General features: G+C 44.8%; 1 protein-coding gene across 3 annotated transcripts in view; it reads right to left on the bottom strand.

Annotated features, from left to right (window-relative positions):
- HELZ (helicase with zinc finger) overlaps positions 1-22,091 on the bottom strand; it is a 185,307-nt gene that overhangs the window by 148,210 nt on the left and 15,006 nt on the right. For 2 of the 3 annotated variants that reach the window (XM_045984509.1, XM_045984511.1), the window contains exons 1-4: positions 18,242-18,328; positions 16,908-16,963; positions 15,869-15,960; positions 11,738-11,794 (exon numbers count right to left, since the gene is read on the bottom strand). The gene's annotated coding sequence lies outside the window, so the exon portion shown is untranslated. Of the gene's footprint in view, positions 1-11,737; positions 11,795-15,868; positions 15,961-16,907; positions 16,964-18,241; positions 18,329-22,091 lie in introns of those variants that run through there. The other variant, XM_045984510.1, reaches the window with a different exon arrangement.

The raw sequence follows: 22,091 nt of genomic DNA, 5'->3' as shown, positions 1-22,091 counted from the left end.
CTCTACCTGCCTTTCTGCCTACTTGTGATCTCTATCTGTCAAATAAATAAAATCTTTAAAAAAAAAAAAAATTAGTTAAGTGAGGGCGCCTGGGTCTCAGTCGTTAAGCGTCTGCCTTCGGTTCGGGTCATAGCCCCATAATCCTGGGATCAAGCCCCACTTCGGGCTCTCTGCTCAGCGGAAAGCCTGCTTCTCCCTCTCCTACTCCCCTTGCTTGTGTTCCCTCTCTCGCTGTGTCTCTCTCTGTCAAATTAATAAATAAAATCTTTTTTTTGAAGACTTTATATTTATTTGACAGATAGAGAGAGATCACAAGTAGGCAGAGAGAGAGGGGGAAGCAGGCTCCCCCCAAGCAGAGAGCCTGATGCAGGCTCGATCCCAGGACCCTGAGATCATGACCTGAGCCGAAGGCAGAGGCTTTAACCCACTGAGTCACCCAGGTGCCCCAATAAATAAAATCTTAAAATAATAATAATAATAAAGTAAAAAATTAATGAAGTGGGTATCTCTGGTGGATTATGGATTTTTCTTATCAGCTGCATTTTCAACAAGCAACATGCTTCACTGTCATGGAAGGCAGCTATGCTGACCACTGTATCACCAACACTGTACCATGCTTCGTTGTCGTGAAAAACAAAAAGGAGAGGAGTAACTATTCTAGATTTTTAAAAAACTAATCAGGTGCCTGGGTGGCATGGTCAGTTAAGTGTTTCACTCTTGGTTTCAGCTCAGATCATGATCTCAGGGTCCTGGGATCATCCCCTCCAATAGGCTCCAAGCTCTGCTTGGGTTTCTCTCTCTCTCTCTCTCTCTCTGCCCCTCCCCCAGCTTTCACAAATAAATAATTTTAAAAAACTAAAGAGACCTAGTAACCTAAAGAAATAAAATACATTTTCGGGGCGCCTGGGTGGCTCAGTGGGTTAAGCCGCTGCCTTCGGCTCAGGTCATGATCTCAGGGTCCTGGGATCGAGTCCCGCATCGGGCTCTCTGCTCGGCGGAGAGCCTGCTTCCCTCTCTCTCTCTCTGCCTGCCTCTCTGTCTACTTGTGGTCTCTCTCTGTCAAATAAATAAATAAATAAAACTTTAAAAAAAAAAAAAAAGAAATAAAATACATTTTGGGGACAAATGGGGAAACATATATAGACTTGATATCTGATAGTGTAACCATTAGTATTACTGAATTCTTAGGTGTGATAATGATATTATGTTTATGAAGAAAAATGTCCTCATACTTAGGAGACACAGTTGACCCTCAGGTTGCTGACCCCCATGAAGTCAAAAATCTGTGTATAACTCTGACTCCCCAAAAACTTAACTACTAATAACCTACTGCTGACCAGAAGTCTTACTGCTAACAATTAACGCATACTTTGTACGTTATATAGTGCACTCTTATAATTAAGTTAACTAGAGAAAAGAGAATATTATTAAAAGAATCACAAGTGGGGCGCCTCGGTGGCTCAGTCAGTTAAGCCGCTGCCTTCAGCTCAGGTTATGATACCAGGGTCCTGGGATCAAGTCCCACATCAAGGCTCCTCGCTCGGCAGGGAGCCTGCTTCTCTCTCCACCTCTGCCTGCCACTCTGCCTGCTTGTGCGCACTCTCTCTCTCTCTCTCTCTCTGACAAATAAATAAATAAATAAATCTTTTAAAAAAAACAAAAATAAAAGAATCACAAGAGGGGCGCCTGGGTGGCTCAGCCGTTAGGCGGCTGCCTTTGGCTCAAATCATGATCCCAGGGTCCTGGGATGGAGCCCTACATCAGGCAGGGGGAAAGCCTGCTTCTCCCTCTCCCACTCCCCCTGCTTGTGTTCCCTCTCTCGCTGTGTCTCTCTGTCAAATAAATAAATAAAATCTTTAAAAAAAAAAAATCATAAGAGGGACAACTGGCTGGCTCAATCAGTAGAGCATGCAAGTCTTGATCTCAAGCTCTATGTTGGGTGTAGAGATTACTTAAATAAATAAATCTTTAAAAAAAAAGAAGAAGGGGGCCCCTGGGTGGCTCAGTGGGTTAAAGCCTCTGCCTTCGGCTCAGGTCATGATCAGCAGGCTCTCTGCTCAGCGGGGAGCCTGCTTCCCCGTCTCTCCCTTCCTCTCTCTGCCGACTTGCGATCTCTGTCTGTGAAATAAATAAATAAAATCTTTAAAAAAAAAAAAAAAAGAAGAAGAAGAAGAAAGAAGAGAAAGAAAAAGAAGGAAGAAGAAGAAGAAGGGACAGAGAATAAGTTTACTGTACTGTAAACACTCCATGTGTAAATGGACCTGCACAATTCAAACCCATATGAATGAAGTACCATCCAACATGTCTGCCACTAACCTTCAACTGCTCTGGGAAAAGAAAGAAAAAAAAAAAAAAATCTCTTGAGAGAAAGTAAATTATGGTAAATGCTAACAACTGAGTGTTGATTATACTAGTCTTTCAACTTTCCTATATGCATAAACATTTCCATAAGATAAATTAAACGAATGTTTTAACTTAAAAAAAGTGATTTGAAACCCAAACTAATCCAGGGGCACCTGGGTGGTTAGGTCAGTTAAGCATCCAACTCTTGGTTTCAGCTCAGGAAATGATCTCAGGGTGTGAGATCAACTCCAAAGTAGACTCTGGGTGTGGAGCCTGCATGAGATTCTCTCTCCCTCCACCCCTCTTCCCCCACCCCTGCCCACCATCTCTCAAAAAAAAAAAAAAAAAAAAGTCCAGAAAATAACAAGTGTTGGTGAGGATGTGGAGAAATACATTGCTAGTGGCACATAAAATTATGCTACTACTATGGAAAACAGTATGGTGATTCCTCAACAAATTAAAAACAGAATTACCACAGGACCCAGCAATTCCACTTCTGGGTTAATTCCCAAAAGAACTAAAAGCAGGGGCTCAAACAAATACTTGTATATCCATGTTCATGGCAGCATTATTCACATTGGCCAAAAGGTGGAAGCAACCCAAGTGTCTATTAAGAGATGAATGGAGGGGCACCTGGGTGGCTCAGTCCATTAAGCTTCTGCTCTCCGCTCAGGTCATGATCCCAGGGTCCTGGGATTGAGCCTGGTGTGGGACTCCCTGCTTAGCAGGGAGCCTGCTTCTCCCTCTCCCCTGCTCATACTCTCCCTCTCTCAAATAAATAAATAAAATATTTTTTTAAAAACAGATGAATGGATTAAAAATGTGCTGTTTACATAAAATGGCATATTATTTAGCCTCAGAAAGCAAGGAAATGCTGACATATGCTACAATATAGGCGAACCTTGAAGGCATTGTGCTAAGTGAAAAGAGGCAGAGACAAAAGGACAATGTCTGACTGCACTTAAATGAGGGACCTGGAATACCCAAATTCATTGCGAGATAAAGTAGAACGCTGGTTGCCAGGGGCTTGAGGGAGGGGGAAATGGAGAGTTGCTGTTTAATGGGTACAGAGTTTCACTTTGGGGCAATGAAAGAGTTTTGGAGACGGATGGTGGGGACAGTCCCACAACAATGTGAATGTACCTCCGGCCACTGACCTGTATGGCTAACATGGTAATTTTATGCCTATTTAGCCAAAATATCTACAGAAAACAAACACACAAGTCTTGATACCCTCCTTATAAGCACTGAGGCCCATATCCTAATCCAGATGCAAACTTAAGGACTCCTGGGGCACCTGGGTGGCTCAGTGGGTTAGAGCCTCTGCCTTCGGCTCAGGTCATGATCCCAGGGTCCTGGGATCAAGCCCCGCATCGGGCTCTCTGATAGGCAGGGAGCCTGCTTCCCCCTCTCTCTCTCTCTGCCTGCCTCTCTGCCTACTTGTGATCTGTCTGTCAAATAAATAAATAAAATCTTTAAAAAAAAAAAACTTAAGGACTCCTTACTGCCCATTTCCCAGTATGCCCCACCACGGAAGAACTGAGAGCTGAGATCCAAAGGTGGAAAATTACTCCCACTAAATAAATTCAGAAAAGCCAAAACATGGGTACAAGTCTAGAGCAGTTGGCTAGAGGCAGGCTAGGGAGGAGAAGGCAAAGGCAGAAAGCAGAGACTCTCTCAGGACAGTGGAGCTGATGAGACTAGTAAGGACAGCACAGTAGTGAGAACTGGGAAGAACGGAGAGGACAGATCAGAGAATTTCCCAGGGATAAGGGAGGGGAAGTGGAGGAAAAGTAAAAGAATTCTAAGGGGATTCACTGAAGAAGGGATTCTGCCCAAGTGTCAGTAGAAAAATAACTTCTTTCCATGGAGGCAGTCATTTGTATCCAAAGAAACCAAGAAAAGTGATAATATCAAGTCTATGCTAAGTTAGGAGGAAAAATATTTTCCTATGAAAGAGTACAACTGGGGCGCCTGGGTGGCTCAGTGGGTTAAGCCTCTGCCTTTGGCTCAGGTCATGAGCTCAGGATCCTGGGATCAAGCCCTGCATCATCACATCATCTGAGCTCTATGCTCAGCGGGGAGCCTGCTTACCCCTCTCTCTGCCTGCCTCTCTGCCTGCTTTTCATTTCTTTCTGTCAAATAAGGAAATAAAAAGGACTACTACTACGTCACCATCTCCAGAAAACCAACACCATTTTTTTCCCATTGGTTTTTGTTTTGTTTTTACAAGAAGAAAACACTTATTTGTTTAGGAATAATTTCAACATGGGCCTACCTTTTTTTCTTTTTTTTTTTTTTTTTTTTTTTAAAAGATTTTATTTATTTATTTGACAGATCACAAGTAGGTAGAGAGGCAGGCAGAGAGAGAGAGAAGGGAGGAAACAGGCTCCCCGCTGAGCAGAGAGCCCGATGCGGGGCTCGATCCCAGGACCCTGGGATCATGACCTGAGCCGAAGGCAGAGGCTTTAACCACTGAGCCACCCAGGCGCCCCACCTTTTTTTCTTTTTAAGACTTATTTATTTGAGAGAGAACCCGCACAAGTGTACACATACGTGGTCCAGCAGGGGAGGGGCAGAGGGAGAGAGAGAATCCCAAGCATATTCTACACTGAGTACAGAGCCCGACAGAGGGCTCAATCCCACAACTCTGAGATCATAACCTGAGCTGAAATCAAGAGTCAGGCGCTTAAGCGACTGAGTCACCCAGGCACCTCTGGGCCTACCATTTTTATTTCTATCAAACACCAGCATGCCATGAATGAGTTTCAAATGTTCTATGGGACAGGGGTTAAGAGTATACAGGATTGGGGCACTTGGGTGGCTCAGTGGGTTAAGCCTCTGCCTTCGGCTCAGGTCACGATCTCAGGGTCCTGGGATAGAGCCCCACATTGGGCCTGCTTCCCCCCTCTCTCTGCCTGCCTCTCTGCCTACTTGTGATCTCTATGTGTCTAATAAATAAGTAAAACCTTTAAAAAAAACAAAAACAGGGCGCCTGGGTGGCTCAGTGGGTTAAGCCGCTGCCTTCGGCTCAGGTCATGATCTCAGGGTCCTGGGATCGAGTTCCGCATCAGGCTCTCTGCTCAGCAGCAAGCCTGCTTTCCTCTCTCTCTCTGCCTGCCTCTCTGTCTACTTGTGCTCTCTCTCTGTCAAATAAATAAATAAAATCTTTAAAAAAAAAAAACAAAAAAACAAAAAAACAAAAAAAAAGAGTATACAGGCTTAAAAACAGATCTGCCTAAATTTTAATTCTGGCATTGCAAACAGAGACAATCTACATAAAAATTTGCCTTGATCTCCAAATCTGTAAAATAGGAATAATAACAGTCTCCACCTCCCAGGACTCTTTCAAGAATTAAAATAGGTTGAATTATAAAAGTACTCAGAACAGTGTCTGGCCCACTATAATATAAGCATTAGCTCACAGGACGCCTGGATGGCTCAGTCACTGAGCATCTGCCTACGGCTCAGGTCATGATCCCAGACTCCTGGGATTGAGCCCCAAATAGGGCTCCCTGCTCAGCGGGGAGCCTGCTTCTCCGTCTTCCACTCCCTGCTTGTGCTCCCTCTCTCGCTGTGTCTCTCTCTGTCAAATAAATAAATAAAATCTTAAAAAAAAAAAAAAAAGCATTAGCTCACAAATCTAGAATATGAGCTCCATGGGAGCTGGGATTTTGTCTGTTTTGTTCACTGTTGAAGCCCCAGGTTCCTGACATAACTATGTGCTGAAAAATAAAAATTTGTTGAATGAGATAAATGTTATGCCAGCAACACAGAATCCCAAAGTTAAACAGCACTACCTTTTTATTATTACTGACAACTAAAACCTGCATCAGTTTAGCTTCCAAGTTTAGAAGCGTTTTGGTTTTTTTTTTACACCTACCTTATCTCAAGTGATTCTGCAAAGCTGGTATCATTTATCTCCATATCACAGACAAACCAAGAATCAAAAGACTTAAGTGATTTGCCCAAAAACACAAAATCTGAGGCAGAACAGAATTCTGGAAGTTAATCCTACTTCTTTTCCTTCTAGACCATACCCATGTAGCTCAAAACATACTCTACAAAACTGTTCAAATTCTCCCTACCTGCAAATGCACGAAGTTCAAGGTCACCAACGCGCTTCATCTTCCCATTTACTTTAAAGTAACTGATGGGGAGGGAAGAGACAGATGACGTAATACAAACAACCCTTAAAGTCGGGCAATGGGTACAGTGGGACTGATTATACTCTTTTTCCACTTCGTGAGGAACCTCTGAAAGGTTCCATAATAAAAAATTTTAACTAAGGGGCGCCTGGGTGGCTCAGTCAGTTAAACGTGTGTCTTTGGCTCAGGTCATGATCCCTGAGCCCCACGTGGGGCTCTGCGCTTAGCCAGGAGTCCGCTCCCCCCACTCTCTCTGCTCCTCCCCCCGCCTTGTGCTCTCTCTCACTGTCTCTCTTAGACACATAAAATCTTTTAAAAAAATTTTTCTAATTAAAAGATAAAGCTCTCATTCTGCAACATAAACTCTGCCACTTCCAGCTTTCTACTGAGCACATCCCGGTGTGAGGAAAACACCCCACATGAGAACCTTCAGCACTTTGCAGTGAGAGGCAGGGAAGAGGACGCCGGACTAGGAATCAGGAAGCTTCATTCGTGCTTGGCTTTACAAAGTATGAGACCTCACTGGTTCCTCTAGTACCTCTGGGCCCCAAACTTACTCCTCTGTTCCTTCTAAGATTAAAATTCTGATTTCAGGGGCATCTGGGTGGCTCAGTGGGTTAAAGCCTCTGCCTTCGGCTCAGGTCATGATCCCAGGGTCCTGGGATGGAGCCCCACATCAGGCTCTCTGCTTGGCAGGGATCCTGCTTCCCTTCCTCCCTCTCTGCCTGCCTCTCTGCCTACTGGTGATCTCAGTCTGTCAAATAAATAAATAAAATCTTAAAAAAAAATTCTGATTTCAGCTTTCTCCTTACTCCCTGGACTCAACAAACAAAACCAAATTCATCTTTCCTCTATTCCAAACCCCTAAGATCTGTTCTTCCTCCTGACTTCCCTATTCCTGATGCCTAATTCTGCCAGCTGCCCGAGTATGAAAACCTCAACATCACCTCTTACTTGAGACATGGAACTGACTGTTCCCTTCCCCTCCTACCTAATCAGTCACCACGTCTCCTCTGTTCAGCCTCCAAAATATCTCCTGTATGCACTAACTCCTTTTCATCCCCAAGGCCACAGATTCAATTCAGGCCCTCATCACCCCTCACTTGGACTATTAGCATGAACACAACTAAAGTCCCTCTCTTGGGCGCCTGGATGGCTCAGTCAGTTAAGCATCTGCCTTTGCCTCGGGTCATGATCCCAGAGTCCCAGGAGTCCCAGGATCAGGCGCCACATCAGGCTCCCCACTCAGCTGTTAAGTCTGCTTCTCCCTCTGACCCTCCCCTCTCTCATGCTCTCTCACGCTCTCTCTGGAATAAGTAAAATCTTTAAAAAGCAAACAAACAAACAAAACCCTCTCTATTTCTCCTCACTGCTAATCCATCCTACTCATCCTCAGTCTGGCACTTAAGACCCTCTAAAACTCAGTCCCAACCTCTTAGCAGTCTCAACTTCCACTATGTTCCTTTATGCATCCCAGAGTCCAAGTGGTTTGGACATGCAGTTTCCTGAGGTCAAGCTCATTTCCGACGCCAGTCCCCCACCTCGGCTCAAGCTCTCTTTCTCTCCAGAATGCCCTCTTCTTCCCTCTGCTTCTCATCTTCATGGTGATGCCATTTAAATACCACTTCTTCGGTTGAAGTGTTTCTTGATTTCCCCAAGAGGGCAGTGTAACATCCTCTACTTAACCACTAAGCACTGGGGCTGAACCTCTTTTATAGCACCTATTAGTCCTTTCATTTTCTGGTGCCTTTAATCTCCCTACTCGATAATTTGTTCCTTGTCAGTAGGAAATACGTCTTATTCATCTTTGTATTCCTCAGAACAGAGCTTCTCAAAGACTGTGCAAAGGCACAGTGGCCTGCAATGAATGAGTTAAAGATGTTCCAGGCCATGATCAACCCTCCAAGCAGTCACAAAGGGCCTTCAGCAGCCAGAGTCCCCACCAGTCAAGTCTCAAGCATTCTCCGGTCTAACCCTCTCCCAACTGAGCTATCTTGGCCGGCCCTCAAGCATTCTCAAGTAGCTTCCTCCTTCAACCAGGTACACACCGCAATGATAACTTGGACGCACTCAGAGGACGCAACACAGCACACTGTACACAGCGGATGCCCATTAAGCATTTGCTGAAATGAATGTGAGAATAACCCATCTGTTCCCTTTCCACCACTATCTCCAAGATCACTTACCATCTAGACCTCTTTGAACGTTTCCATTGAATGTGTTCTGGTTATCTTTTTAATAATCACTGGTTTATTAGCTGACTACACTTGCCTTACCATCCAAAGTTCACATCAACACTGTAGTGCATAAAATAACAGAGGATATGCACAAACAATGCACCACAAAAAGACTCAAAGTAAAATTCAACATTACAGAACAAAGAAATGCAATGCCACTTTACACTACTAAATGAAACTTTTTAGGAAAAACTGTATTTCTGTCCAGCTATGGTAAAACAGGTATATTCGTGTATCTGTTAGAAGTAAAAACTGGTACAACATTCTTGAAAAGCTGTATGGCAACATATACAAAAAGCCATAAAAAAATTCATCCCATTTAACACAATACACTCAGAAATGTGCCCTAGAAATATAAGTAGTCAAAAAAATAAAACCAGTAGTATCCACAATAATGTAAAGTATTAAGTGAAAACCAGGGAGCAACATAAATACCTAACATTTAAAGAATTAGGTAAATTATGGGAGCATGACTTGATGAAATATTTTGCAGCCTTTCATACAGGAGCATCCGGGTGGCTCAGTCAATTAAGCATCTGACTCTTGATTTTGGCTCATGATTCCGGGCTGTGACATCAAGCCCCAGGTCAGGCTCCACATGAAGGGGAGTCTGCTCCTCTCCCTCCTCCTCTGCCCTTCCCCTTGCCTACATGTGTGCACACACTCTCTCAAACAAATAAATCTTTTTTTAAAAAGTAAGCATATAAATTAAAATTGTGGCGCCTATAACATGGAAACGTTCCATGATCTAGTAAGTAGAAAAAATTCAAATTACATGTACCATAATTAAACATGAGTAAAAAACATACATATGTGTATATACATACATACATATACATATGCTTACATATAAAACTACATATTTTAGGGGCGCCTGGGTGGCTCAGTGGTTTAAGCCTCTGCCTTCGGCTCAGGTCATGATCTCAGGGTCCTGGGATCGAGCCTCGCATCGGGCTCTCGGCTCAGTGAGGAGCCTGTTTCTCCCTCTCTCTCTGCCTGCCTCTCTGCCTGCCTCTCTGACTACTTGTGACCTCTCTCTCTGTCAAATAAATAAATAAAATATTAAAAAAAAAACCTACATATTTTAATGGAAACCAAAACAAAAAAATCAACTATTTTAGGGTAATAATCTAAATACTTTAACATTTTATTTAATAGCTATTCTTCTGAAATTTTTTTTAAAGATTTTATTTATTTATTTATTTATTTATTTGAGAGAGAGAGAGAGAGAGAGAATGAGAGAGAGCGAGCATGAAAGGGGGAAGGTCAGAGGGAGAGAAGCAGACCCCTTGCTGAGCAGGGGGCCTGATGTAGGACTCAATCCCCAGACTCCAGGATCATGACCTGAGCTGAAGGCAGTCGCTTAACCGACTGAGTCACCCAGGTGCCCTATTCTTCTGAACTTCTGAAAAAGAAAGTTCCACCATACTGAGGAAACAGAGGGGTTCCATGATACAAGCTTGATAGAGCTGAAGAGTCTCAAGAAGAGGTTCACCCCTCCCTTTTACAGCTCATGTTGGCCTTAACTGAGAACTATCATGCATTCCTTATCACAATGACCTCTTTATGACACCCTCAGACCCCAGCTTTCCAAGGCCAACAAACCATCTCAACTGTTTTGAACTCCCAAATCATGCAAAACAAACATAAACTCTAAAACAAAGAATGCCTACAACTGTGTGTGTTACTTTAGCAATCCGCAAATAGCCAAGCCCGAATTCAATTATAAACCTTGAAAGTATATAGTACTGTCACATTAAGGTTTCTGGAACTGTCAAAGCCAACTTGCTGAGTAGTGGACTATACCAGAATTAAAAAGCAGTATGGAATCACGGACAAAGAACTAAGGGCCAGGAGACCAAGGTACAGTTAAAAAGAAAAAAAAAAAAAAAGTTACTTTAACTACAAAGCAGTTGGGTAAAAAGCAGCTGGTCATGTCTCATGAGTCTCATGTAGCCAGAGTCCATAAGTCAGGATGGCAAGTCATTTTATTAAATATTAAAACATATCAAAAAATGATTTTTAGCACTGATGTCCCACAAGGATAATATGAAAGCAGTCTTCTCATTGTTTTTTCTGTAGTATCACCACTGTCTAAGTTTAATAATGAAAGACCAAAATATGGGGCGCCTGGGTGGCTCAGTGGGTTAAAGCCTCTGCCTTTGGCTCAGGTCATGATCCCAGGGTCCTGGGATTGAGCCCCACATTGGGCTCTCTGCTCTGCAGGGAGCCTGCTTCCTTCTCTCTCTCTGCCTACTTGTGATCTCTCTCTGTCAAATAAATAAATAAATAAAAATCTTTAAAAAAAGAAAAAAAAAAGAAAGAAAGACCAAAATACAATAATGGACCCAAAAAATTAGTTACTGTGAATCAGAAATAATAGAGACTAAATTGCTTTTCTTAGAAGGGCATTTCAGCAAAAGATAAATAATTTGAAGGACTAATCAATATAACCATTAGGAAAAAAGTTTAACCTTGTGTTTCTATTGCTGAATTCTCAGTATCTAGATTCAGTATCAAAAATGCAAATACATATAATCATTCATGACAATACATAGACAGCAGATACCAGGGTAAACAAACTATTCATACTTAACCAAGTTCATCAGAGCACAGGGTGATTACCACTCCAGAATGTTGACACAAAAACTGAAGGGCCTCTCGAGCTCCAATCATATGCAGATAGGATGAGCCCCTATTCGGTTACTCATTCAGAACATGAGTGGAAGATTAACCTACCCTCACTTCTCTCCAAACAAACTCTGACAAAGCGGCAAGCGGTCTCTTCAGAGGATGTTCATCATCAGCCCATCTGCTCCAGGAGTGGCCAATTCCATCCGTCAGGACCAGGTTTCCTCGTCTCACTACTGCTCAGCATCACCGGCGCCCCCCACCCCCACCTTATTCTTTCTGGACGGAATCAGCCTCTAGATTAAGCCTCTCTTGTTGCCTTCTCAGGCATTACCAAGGTCTTGTTTTCTAAATAAAGCTCTCCTCAACCTTACTCACCTGCAGTTCACTGCACTGGGGATCACCCAAATAGCCCATCAGAGCTCTTTATAATTTCTGAAAGAGAGGAAAGGAAGCTTTTAAATACATAGTAGTAAACACCTTTGCTGATGTATCAGTTCCGAAGCATTTGTATCCAGTATTCACAGCATATGGTCTTTTGGTCCATAGTATTTCAGTAAAATGTAGCATAGCCGGCTGGACCAAAAGTCCTGAGATAAGAGACCAGAGATAAAAGTTTGGCTTATTGTTGCTATTACTTAGCTGTGTGACCTTGGGCAAGTCACTTGACTTCTGCAGGCCTAAATTTCCTCATGTGGAAAATAAAACAGACCAGACAGAAGTAGCAGAATACATTACAATGGAAAGAGCACAGGCTCTCCAAGACAGAACACTAGCACCACAACTTACCAGTCTTATGACATTTGTTAGCTAGCTCACATTTGGCCTAAATTTCCTCCTCTGCAAAACGGAAATAACAACTCTCTTAGGGTTCTTATGAAAATTAAAGGAGAGATAATGAGTTATAAAAAGCCTATAGTAAACATACTGTGCAGTTTATCATAAAATTCTAGAGATAGTAATTACCACCGTTACCCCCAGCCCTAAGATTATATGAATTCAAATCTCAAATATTTATTTCCTTAAAATATCAACAAATCAAACCTGTACCAAGCTGACAATGGAACTGTTTCACTAACAATTCAATTACAGTTTTCTTTTTTTTTTTTAAGATTTTATTTATTTATTTGACAGACAGAGATCACAAGTAGGCAGAGAGGGAGGCAGAGAGAGAGCCGGGGAAGCAGGCTCCCCGCTGAGCAGAGAGCCCGATGTGGGGCTCGAATCCCAGGACCCTGAGATCATGACCTGAGTCAAAGGCAGAGGCTTAAACCACTGAGCCAGGCGCCCCTCAATTACAGTTATCTTAAACTGATGGTAGTTTAAGATTATCAATATTACTTAACATCGTCGGAAATAGGAGCAGAATAGACAGTGCGTAACATCTGAACTAGTTCACTGCCCAGGCCTTCCATGACTTCTCCCTCTGCTTTCACTAATACTAGTGTACACCACAACAGAGAGGCCCTCCAGAAGCCAAATGACACCAACTGTTTTCTAATGGTCACCTCAGAGGAACACAACTAAAGATGCGGAAAGGAGAACAAAATCTTATTTTTTTAATCTTTTTTTACTGGACAACTGGGTGGCTCAGCCGGTTAAGCACTGCCTTCAGCTCAGGTCAGGACCCCAGGGTCCTGGGGTCCAGTCCCACACTGGGTTCTCTGCTCAACAGGGAGTCCGCTTCTCTCTCTCCCTCTGCCTGCCGCTCCCCCTCCTTGTGCTCTCTCTCTTTCTCTTCCTCTCTCTCACTCTCTCTCAAATAAATAAATAAAATCTTTAAAAATAATAAATCTTTTTAACTTTATGTACTTAAGTACTGTTCAATTTTGTTTACCATCGCATACATCAGTTTTTGTATTAAAAACAACTGTTTAGGGGCGCCTGGGTGGCTCAGTAGGTTAAGCCTCTTGCCTACAGCTTAGGTCATGATCTCAGGGTTCTGGGATCGAGTCCCACATCAGGCTCTCTGCTCAGCAGGAAGCCTGCTTTCCCCCCTCTCTCTGCCTGCCTCTGCCTACTTGTAATCTCTCTCTGTCAAATAAATAAAATCTTAAACACACACACACACACACACACACACACACACACACACAACTGTTTAAGGGGCTTCTGGGTGGCTCAGTCGGTTGAGTGTCTACCTTCAGCTCAGGTCAGGTCAGGATCTTGGAATCCTGAGATCAAGCCCTGCATTGGGCTCCCTGCTCAGCGGGGAGTTGGCTTCCCTTTCTGTCTCTCCCTCTGTGATCTCTCTCGCTCTCTCTCAAATAAGTAAATAAAATCTTTAAAAATAAAAAAAAATTGTTTAAAACTATATTAATTATACACATTGCCTAGTGACAGGAAGCTCGCCTTACAGGAATATTTTCACCGCAAGGAGAATTTCCACAGAAGAAAGCAAAAAGGCAAATTCAGATGTGCTGAGAACACCTAAAATATGGCACAGAAATAACAAAAAAATCACAAACATTCACACTTCAGAATGGTTCAGTCAAAAAATATGCCATGCATTCTCTGAAGATCTAATGATGAATCAGGGGGTTTTGGGCTCAAAAGCAAGATGAATATACAAACTCTGGTTTTACCAGACAACTTCCTGCTCTTAGAGAAAATGACCCAGTATAATTTAGACAAGTAAACAAGTTGGTATGACTATCTGGCAGTATGCTGAAAACCTTTCAATTTGTTTTAGACAATTGATAGCTTTTAAAAAGTGTATTATACATACTTATATATTTAATATATATAAAAGTCTTCATGTTACATCTAACAGTATTATTTTTAAAAGAGGAATATTAACTCTGTTGAATTCAGGATTACTCAAAAGTATTATCTCAGCCACTCCTAAAGTGGTTCACTATGTTTTACATTGCTTCTAGCCAATGCTTCATAAATCCTGACTACACCCATCAATTTAAACGAACTGTAAGCTGGTGTGGCCACATTCTCCACATATAACATAGTTCTTTCCCAGAAAACATTTCAAATTATTACTTAGAAATCAAATTATATTTGAATGTACACTTATCTAAGTTTATGAAAATAACCATAACAATTTGCTTATAATTTTTAAGTAGCTCCTCACCCTATCTTGTTTATCAACAAGTTGATATACTTGACCCAAAATCCTCTATGCATCTGAAGTAACAGGCAAAGAACCGTACTTCTTGTGCTGAGCCAGTATTTGAATCTTAAATGCAGTCTGACAATTATAAACTAACTTTTATTGAATATTAATACCAAGACTACCTCATAAACAGGGAATAAAAATGCATGTATATGACCTGGTCTACTGGGGCACCTGGGTAGCTCAGCTGGTTAAGCATGTACCTTCCGCTCAGGTCATAATCCCAGGGTCTTGGGATAGAGCCCCGCATTAGGCTCCCTGTTCAGTGGAAGCCTGTTTTTCCCTCTCCCTCTGCTGCTCCCCCTGTTTGTGCTCTCTTGCTCTCTATATCAAATAAATAAATAAAATCTTAAAAAAAAAAAGATCTGGTCTACTTATTTGTAGATCCCTCTGCAATATTCTTAGCCTTTCATGAATATGCTATGTATTTTTAAACTACACAACTTGCCCTCTGCAAGTAGGAATGATCTCTCCTTTTATTTTGGCATCACTCCCCTTCTCAATAAAAACTGGACAGCCCATAAATGTACACTGACTTTACAATGTGGACTGAGTAATTTTGATGTTAGAAAATGAAAAATCTTCCTGACAGTGGCAAAAGTCAAAGTTTGCCACCTGACAGAGAGGTACTTAATGATGCCCCAAAACTACAGCCTTACCTAAAAATAGTGTTCTAGCTTCTCAGCCAAAAGGATAGACTAAAAAAGCTCTGTCTTTATTCGGCTACGAGACACTGTCTTCAACCTAGCCCTAACCTTTAATACTATGGTATTTCCTATTTTAGAATACTTTTGTACAAACTTATTTGATAACCAACCACTAACTTCATTTTCAAATGACTACTAATACTTCACATGGTCTACATGCATAAAAATTGTGGAAAATGTCTTGACATAATTCAGCCCAATAACACTAGCCACAAGAGATTACCAATTTCTAAATATTCATTTTTTTAAAGTTTTTATTTTTTTTTTTTAAGTATTCTCTACACCCATCATGGAGCTCAAACTCACAAACCAGAGATCAAGAATCTCATGCTCTTCCAACTGAGCCAGGCAGATGCCTCTAAATATTTCATTTTTAGACTACAAATAAACATCTCCATAGGCTAAGAAGCAGATCACTGGTTCCTTTCCATAAAGTAATCTGTAAATTTAAATAAATAAATAAAAAGAAAAGGTTCTGATTGGAAGGTCTAAGGCATGAATATGCCACTGAAGTAAATAAATAAATTTTAAAACCCACATTTGCTCTGCCAAGAATAAAAATAAAAATATATAATACACACAAGCACTGAGTTTCAAACACAAGCCAATGTGGCAATATGCACTTACACTTGATCTTAGCCAAAAGGCCGAGAAGCGATGGCAATATGCACTTACAAAAGGATCTTGATTTACGTCCACCTTCCTCTCCCAAGTTTTGTTTTTTGTTTTTTGTTTTGGTAAGGCAAATGTCAACAGAATGCCTCAATCTGGAAAAAAATAAAGCACAGCTTATTCTTCTTAATCAGATGTTCTGATAGATAGGAAAATTTGGGGAGAGGATTTCAAAATCCAAAGGTTACCCATACCTGTTCGGGAAAACACACACACACACACACACACACACACACACACATCTGCAGCGGGCCTAATAACTTTACATTTCCTCAATAAATCATAATATTTTCAAAGTTGAGAAAATTGCTTGTGAAAAATGTAAAATTAGCAAACCTCTCCTCCACCCCGTTATAGAATACTAACTGTACACTAACACTTTATCAATAATGTCCTTCAAATCCAAAGCATTAGAAGTTAGATTAAAGCAGCACTTCCAATTCACACACCACATGACCAGAAAATAATGGCAAACCGGTCTTATCCCTAATAAATTAAACAAAATTCAACACTATCATTTTAATTTCAAAATAACTATGGTAAAGACAAATATAATTCCATTTTTTCAGAAAATAAAAGGAATGACTGATGCCTATTATCACTTTTTCCAATGGAAAGGGTGTTCTTAACAAGAGTCCCAGTAATTTGGACATACAAAATCCACATAAACAATCACTAACACTCAATGTTGAGTATGTGACAGACACCAATATATGAAACTAAGACATCCAATTAAAGTTACACAAGGAAATTTACATATAATTACCGGTGGTGAGGATACTGATCAAGGATAGCTGCAAATAACATTTGGCTCTGAATGAGCTCCAGTATCATTGAGCACCACTGCAACAACTTAAAAGTTTGGTACACCTGACACATTTTTCCTTTCTAAAGGCCCTACCTATAGACCCATTTGACTGATTGAGATACTTGGAAAATAAAGACGGTCCCATCAAATTACTTAGTTTCAGCCTCACCCTTATGCACTGATTAAAATAAAGAAAGGAAAAAGGGAAATCATTCTTAACTACACGTGTCTCACCTTACACATCTCACCAGCACTGTAGTTCTTTAGTGATCAATTACTTCATCCAATTCCTGAGGCAAAAAGAAAAGTAAAATGTGTCTGTACAACACCAATAACAATCAGTAGCAAATACTTCATCAGCCCCAAGTGAGAAGGCTTCTAAATTTCAAATGGAAAAAGTTACCAAAATGGTACAGTATGCCGTTCTGTAAATGAACTGTTTTGCTTTCGAATAAAAATATTTCCTTTCTGTGTGATGGAAGAACAGACTATAAAACGTAAAAAAGCGATCTCTTTCAGCACTGACTGATCTTACTTTCAAAAAAGAAGACAAAAAGAAGAAATGAAGGACAAGAAACCTTATTAATGTAAGTTTTAGAGAGGGCAAAATTAAGAACTAGCCAGGACAACTCCTCCCCGCCCCAACCCCACACCCCCACCCCCACCCCCACCCGGCATCCACTGTCCCTAGAGTTATACACATTATATTAACGATTTGCCTGAAAAGTCTAAACTGTGAAAGAGAAGCAACAACAATTTTGAGTTTCAAACAAAACCTGAGGATCTCAATCCAAGAAGAACCCTAAGACCCTGGCTTCCAGCCCTGTCTGAAGGATCCTCAGAAAAGAAGAGGGCGCAGAAAGCTCAAATAATCTGGGGGTAGAAGAACCAAAGTTCCCTAAATAAAACTGCAGTCCTCTGGCCCTAGAGAAGGGGAGTCTTAAAAGAATCTCCCAGAAAAAGATAGTCTGTTTTTATTTTTGTTGGTGCGCTTGCGGGCCAATGAGAATTTCCGAGGAGGGGGCGGAGAAAAGGGGGGAAAAGTGAAGCTCAGGCAACAGCCCCCGACCGGGGAGAGAGGGGGCGCACCCCTGACCCACTTTTGCTGACGCCCACCCTTGGCCCCCGCCCCACCGCAGCAAGTCCGAGCCCTGAGGGGGCGATCAAGCGGGGCGTGGGAGGCCCGCACCCTCCCCACCCCCAGCGGCGACCCGGAGGAGGGGAGCGTGCAGGGCGGCTCGACCCCCCCCCCCACCCCGCTCCGGAGTGCCCGCGGCCGGGGTCTGCAAAGCCCCCTCCACCGCCTGGGCCCCGGGCGCCGCGGCCCCCAGCGGAGGGGAAGGGGACCGAGGAGGGGAAGAAGCTGTAAACAGCCCCAGCGTCCGGGCCTCGCCTCGAAGAGCCCCGCTTCCCAGGCCCCGCCGCGGGCCGCCTGGGTCCCCAGCCCGTCCGAGGGCCGCCCCTCCCGGGGCCTCGGGGACCGGAGTGGAGTCAGGTCTCCTCCCCAGAGGGCTCCGGCAGCTCGCGGAGCGGTCCCAGCAGCAGAGAAGGGGGAAGTCAGGACTTACCTGTCATTACTTTCTACGCCATCTTGGATCCACTTGTCAACGTCCCCACAAAGCATTATGGGTAAGAAAGAGCCTTTAAAGTGACTCCCCCCCTCGGCCCCCGACTCCCGCCTCCCGCCGCCGGCGCCGCCCCTCCGGCCGCACCTCCCTCCCGGAAAGTTGCCCCGGCAGGCTGGCCGGCCCGGGCGCCTGCAGCCCGGCCCCCTCCCCTCCTTCGCGCTGTTTGCATTTAAATTCACCCCCATTTTTAAAATGTGGCTTTGGGTTTTCCTCTTGGCTCCTGCCCCTGGGTTCCCTTCCCCCCACCCCTCGCCTCCACGCCTGTTCCCTTTGCCCCGCCGCCCTCCTGCCCTGGCAGACACCCCACGTCTGCATTTAATCAGCCCGAGGTTTCCCTGCTGCTGGCAGCAGAGAGCTGCTCATTGATTTATTTATGCGCATTTATGCGTCTGTTATTGCTCTAGATCCTCAGTGCCCGGCGGCGGGTTTCTGCGGCCGGCTCCCTGCCCCGGGGCAGCCGGGAGTCGCCTGCAGGGCCCGGGAGCCCCGCAGCACCGCAGACCCGTCGGCGCTCTGACTCCCGCATCCGCGGGTGGAGAGGTGCCTCTATCCTGGCAAAGCGTTCCGGGGCCGTCGGGCTCCAGGACCTGGGTGGACACTGTCCCCAAGTCAACCGGCGTCAACGCGCATTTGGGGGTTGGGGAAAGAAGTAACAAGCTAAATGCAACTTTTACCCATTTGATCGCCCTCCTGCTGGCTCCTCCCCTCCGCCGGTAACGTGATCCGCGACCCTCTAGGTGGGGACCCCTCCCCTAGGAATGTGGCTCTGGGCACTGCCGAGTCCACCGGTTCGCATTCCGGGCAGAATGTGGACTGTGACTTCCCGGGGCAGGTAATTCGGGGGCTCAGGCTGCTGCATCCGACCCGGACGGGAAGGCGCGCCCGGGCCCTGGGAGAGTCCGAGAGAGGAGAGGGTGCGGGGCTGGGAGGAGGGTGCGCCCACCTGGGTCCACCTGCCGGATCCCGGCGGGGAGGCGAGCCTTAGGGGCTGGGCAAGGGGAGGATTATCCGCGCCACTCCCGCCTGGGAGTTGTCGGGGGACGCCCGGAGTCGCCTGTCTGCAACGGGGTACCCTGTAAGTAGTGGGCGCAGAGACGCTGGGCGAACAAGTCCGCAGTCCACGCACGCCGCCCTGCTCCCTCCCGCCGGCCCTTTGCAAAGCGCAGAGCTCTCCCCGATACCCGCCGCGGGCTTTTTGGTTGCACCGGGCGAGCACAACACTCGCCAGCACCCTCAGCAGCGGTCCCCTGACCCTTGGAGCCGCTTGGTCAGTTCCCCAGCTCCCTCTCTTCCCAGGGACTCTGGTACTCTGCTTTGCAGACTGGGAGCCTGCTCTGGTTGCCTTTTTTTTTTTTTTTTTCCCCTCCAAGCAAGCTTTTACAAGGAGGTGTCCAAGGGAAAATCCTCTAGGACATCAATGCTTGCGAAACTCTGCTCGGTACTAAATGTTGTTTAAGGGTTCTGAAATTACAAGAATGCACCCCTCTTCAGAGGCCTAGGTCTATCCTTAGGTTCTGCTCCCCTCCAGACCCTATGACAACTTGTCCCTCTGCACTGCCTTTTTCTCCAGGAACCTGGATGGCTCCGGAGCGGAGCCCTGCCCCCAGGGAGCAGGAAAAAAAAAAAAAAAATCCACCAGGCAATTTTCCCCGCGGACCAGAGGAGTAGAGTGAGGTGTAGACTCATTAAGGGATTGGCCTGGGGTTAGCTTTGAGGGAGGGAACAAGGTAATGAGTCACTCCTAGCACAGAACTAGGCGTGCTGGGGAGGGACCTCCCTTGAGTCACCCGCTTCTCCGCACTTGGGAAACCCGGAGCCTGGAGCCAGGTTCTTAGCTTCCAGCACATGCAGCCACGCAGGACCTGTGCACTAGAGGGAGAGGACTCAGAGGACCCTCTGCTGCTGCCCCCTGAAACATGGGCTGCTCCTCCCATCTAAAGAAGGTTCCAAAGTGCCCTTTTCACAGGGCTTCCTAGTTGTTCATTTCGCCATTCTCCTTGTGCACTGGCGACACCCTTATGTATTTACATAATGGTCGCTCTGTCTTTACAGGGCATTTAAGGTGTGTGGTCTCAGTTGTCTGTAGTTACCCACTGAATGGGGGGCAGGCTGGAGCGGCCAAGAACTAGGCCTCCCCAAGGGTTCTTTAGTACATACTTTTTCTTGCCTCGAAGAGGCCTTGACCCAGAGAAGTTCACACTGTGTAACTGCCAGCCCATTCATCTCCTCCAGGGTGCCTCCTGGTCCATCCTTGTCCAAGACACAACCCGTTGCCTGAACTAGGTGCCCTCCTCGCTCTTCTCCCTGCTTCCGCTCTGCCCCCTGCAATCCATTCTCCCTCTGACCAACCCTGTGGCATATGTCTGAAATGTTAATGCTGGAGTCTTCTGCTTAACCCCATCAGAGGTGGCCCATTCACAACTGGAAGAAGATCCAAATCCCTCACTGTGGCCTACACACTCTTGTGTAAGGGGGCGGGGGGGGGGGGGGAAGAGGTCCGGCCTCCCTCCCTCCCTCACCATGATCCAGCACGCTGGCCTTGTCTTCCCCTGCAGCACCCTAAACTTCCTTCCAGTGAGAACCTGGTCGCCCCGCATCTCACAAGCATCATCTTTCCACCTCTCAGCTCAAGGTCACCTCCTCCAAGACGACTTTCCTGATCCTCTTAACCAAAAGAGGTCACTCACTGTTCTCTTACCCGCATTAGAAATGATCGTGTGTGTCTGTTGTGGGCTCCAACCCCATTAGAGTATAAGCTCCCCAAGGACACAGGCCTCATCTGGCTTGTCCCCTCAGTGTCTAGACAAGGGCCTGGCACATATATAAGATGTTGAATGAATGATAACACATTTTTCAAACGATTTTTACTTTTTTTTTTTTTTTAAATAATCTCTGCCCCCATCATGGGGCTCAAACTCATGACCCCAAGATCAGGAGTCACACTCTACCAACTGAGCCAGCCAGGTACCCCTGAATGAGCAGACATTTAACAGAGCAGGTGGTGAAAGTGATGGAGCTTGAAATGAGGGGCTCAGGGCCCTGCCTTCCATCTCTTGAGGCCATTCTGACCACGTACAGCTAGAGATGGGCAAATAGGAATGGAATGAAGAGGACACAGGCTCTTTGGCCAACATTAATGGAGCTCCATTGTGATTCTGATCTGATAAACACACTGCCCCACCTTAAGTCCCTAACCACTCCCCCACCCCTTCCTCTGCATCCCTCTTACTGGCCAACCCTTCTTTTCAACCCCAAGACAATTCTTAGATCTCTCTTCAGCTACACTCCCTTGACCCCCCATCTCTCGGTCATAAGGCTTTAAATACCATCTTTACTCAGAAGTAGGACTTTAAACCTACTTCAGATCTCTGCCTCCCCACTTGGATCTCTCAGAGACATCTCTGACAAATACACTCCATCACAGTCTTCCCCAGCTCCATTCTTAGCAGCTCCACCCTTGAAACTGATCAAGCCATAGTCCCTCCTGTCTTTCAGACGCTACCATCAATCCATCTACAAATCCCGCTTTGCCTTCAAAACGTATCCTGAATCCTGCCTTTTTTCATCCTCACCATCGCTGCCGCTCTGGTCCATGCCACTGTCCTCTTCCTTTTCCTGCCTTCCAGTGCATTCTCAGGGAAGCTGCCACACCTGATCTGGATAAAATGCAAATCAAACCTTTTCTCTCCTGTGCACAGGACCCTCTGAGTTCCACGCCTCTCATTCAGAAGAGAAGCCAGAGTCCCACACCATCGGCCTCCTCTCCTTTTTTGACCTAGTCCCACACCTC

This window comes from Meles meles, chromosome 18 (assembly GCF_922984935.1).
Source record: "Meles meles chromosome 18, mMelMel3.1 paternal haplotype, whole genome shotgun sequence".
Taxonomy (NCBI): Eukaryota; Metazoa; Chordata; class Mammalia; order Carnivora; family Mustelidae; genus Meles; species Meles meles.
This window is presented reverse-complemented; position numbering and strand designations above follow the sequence as displayed.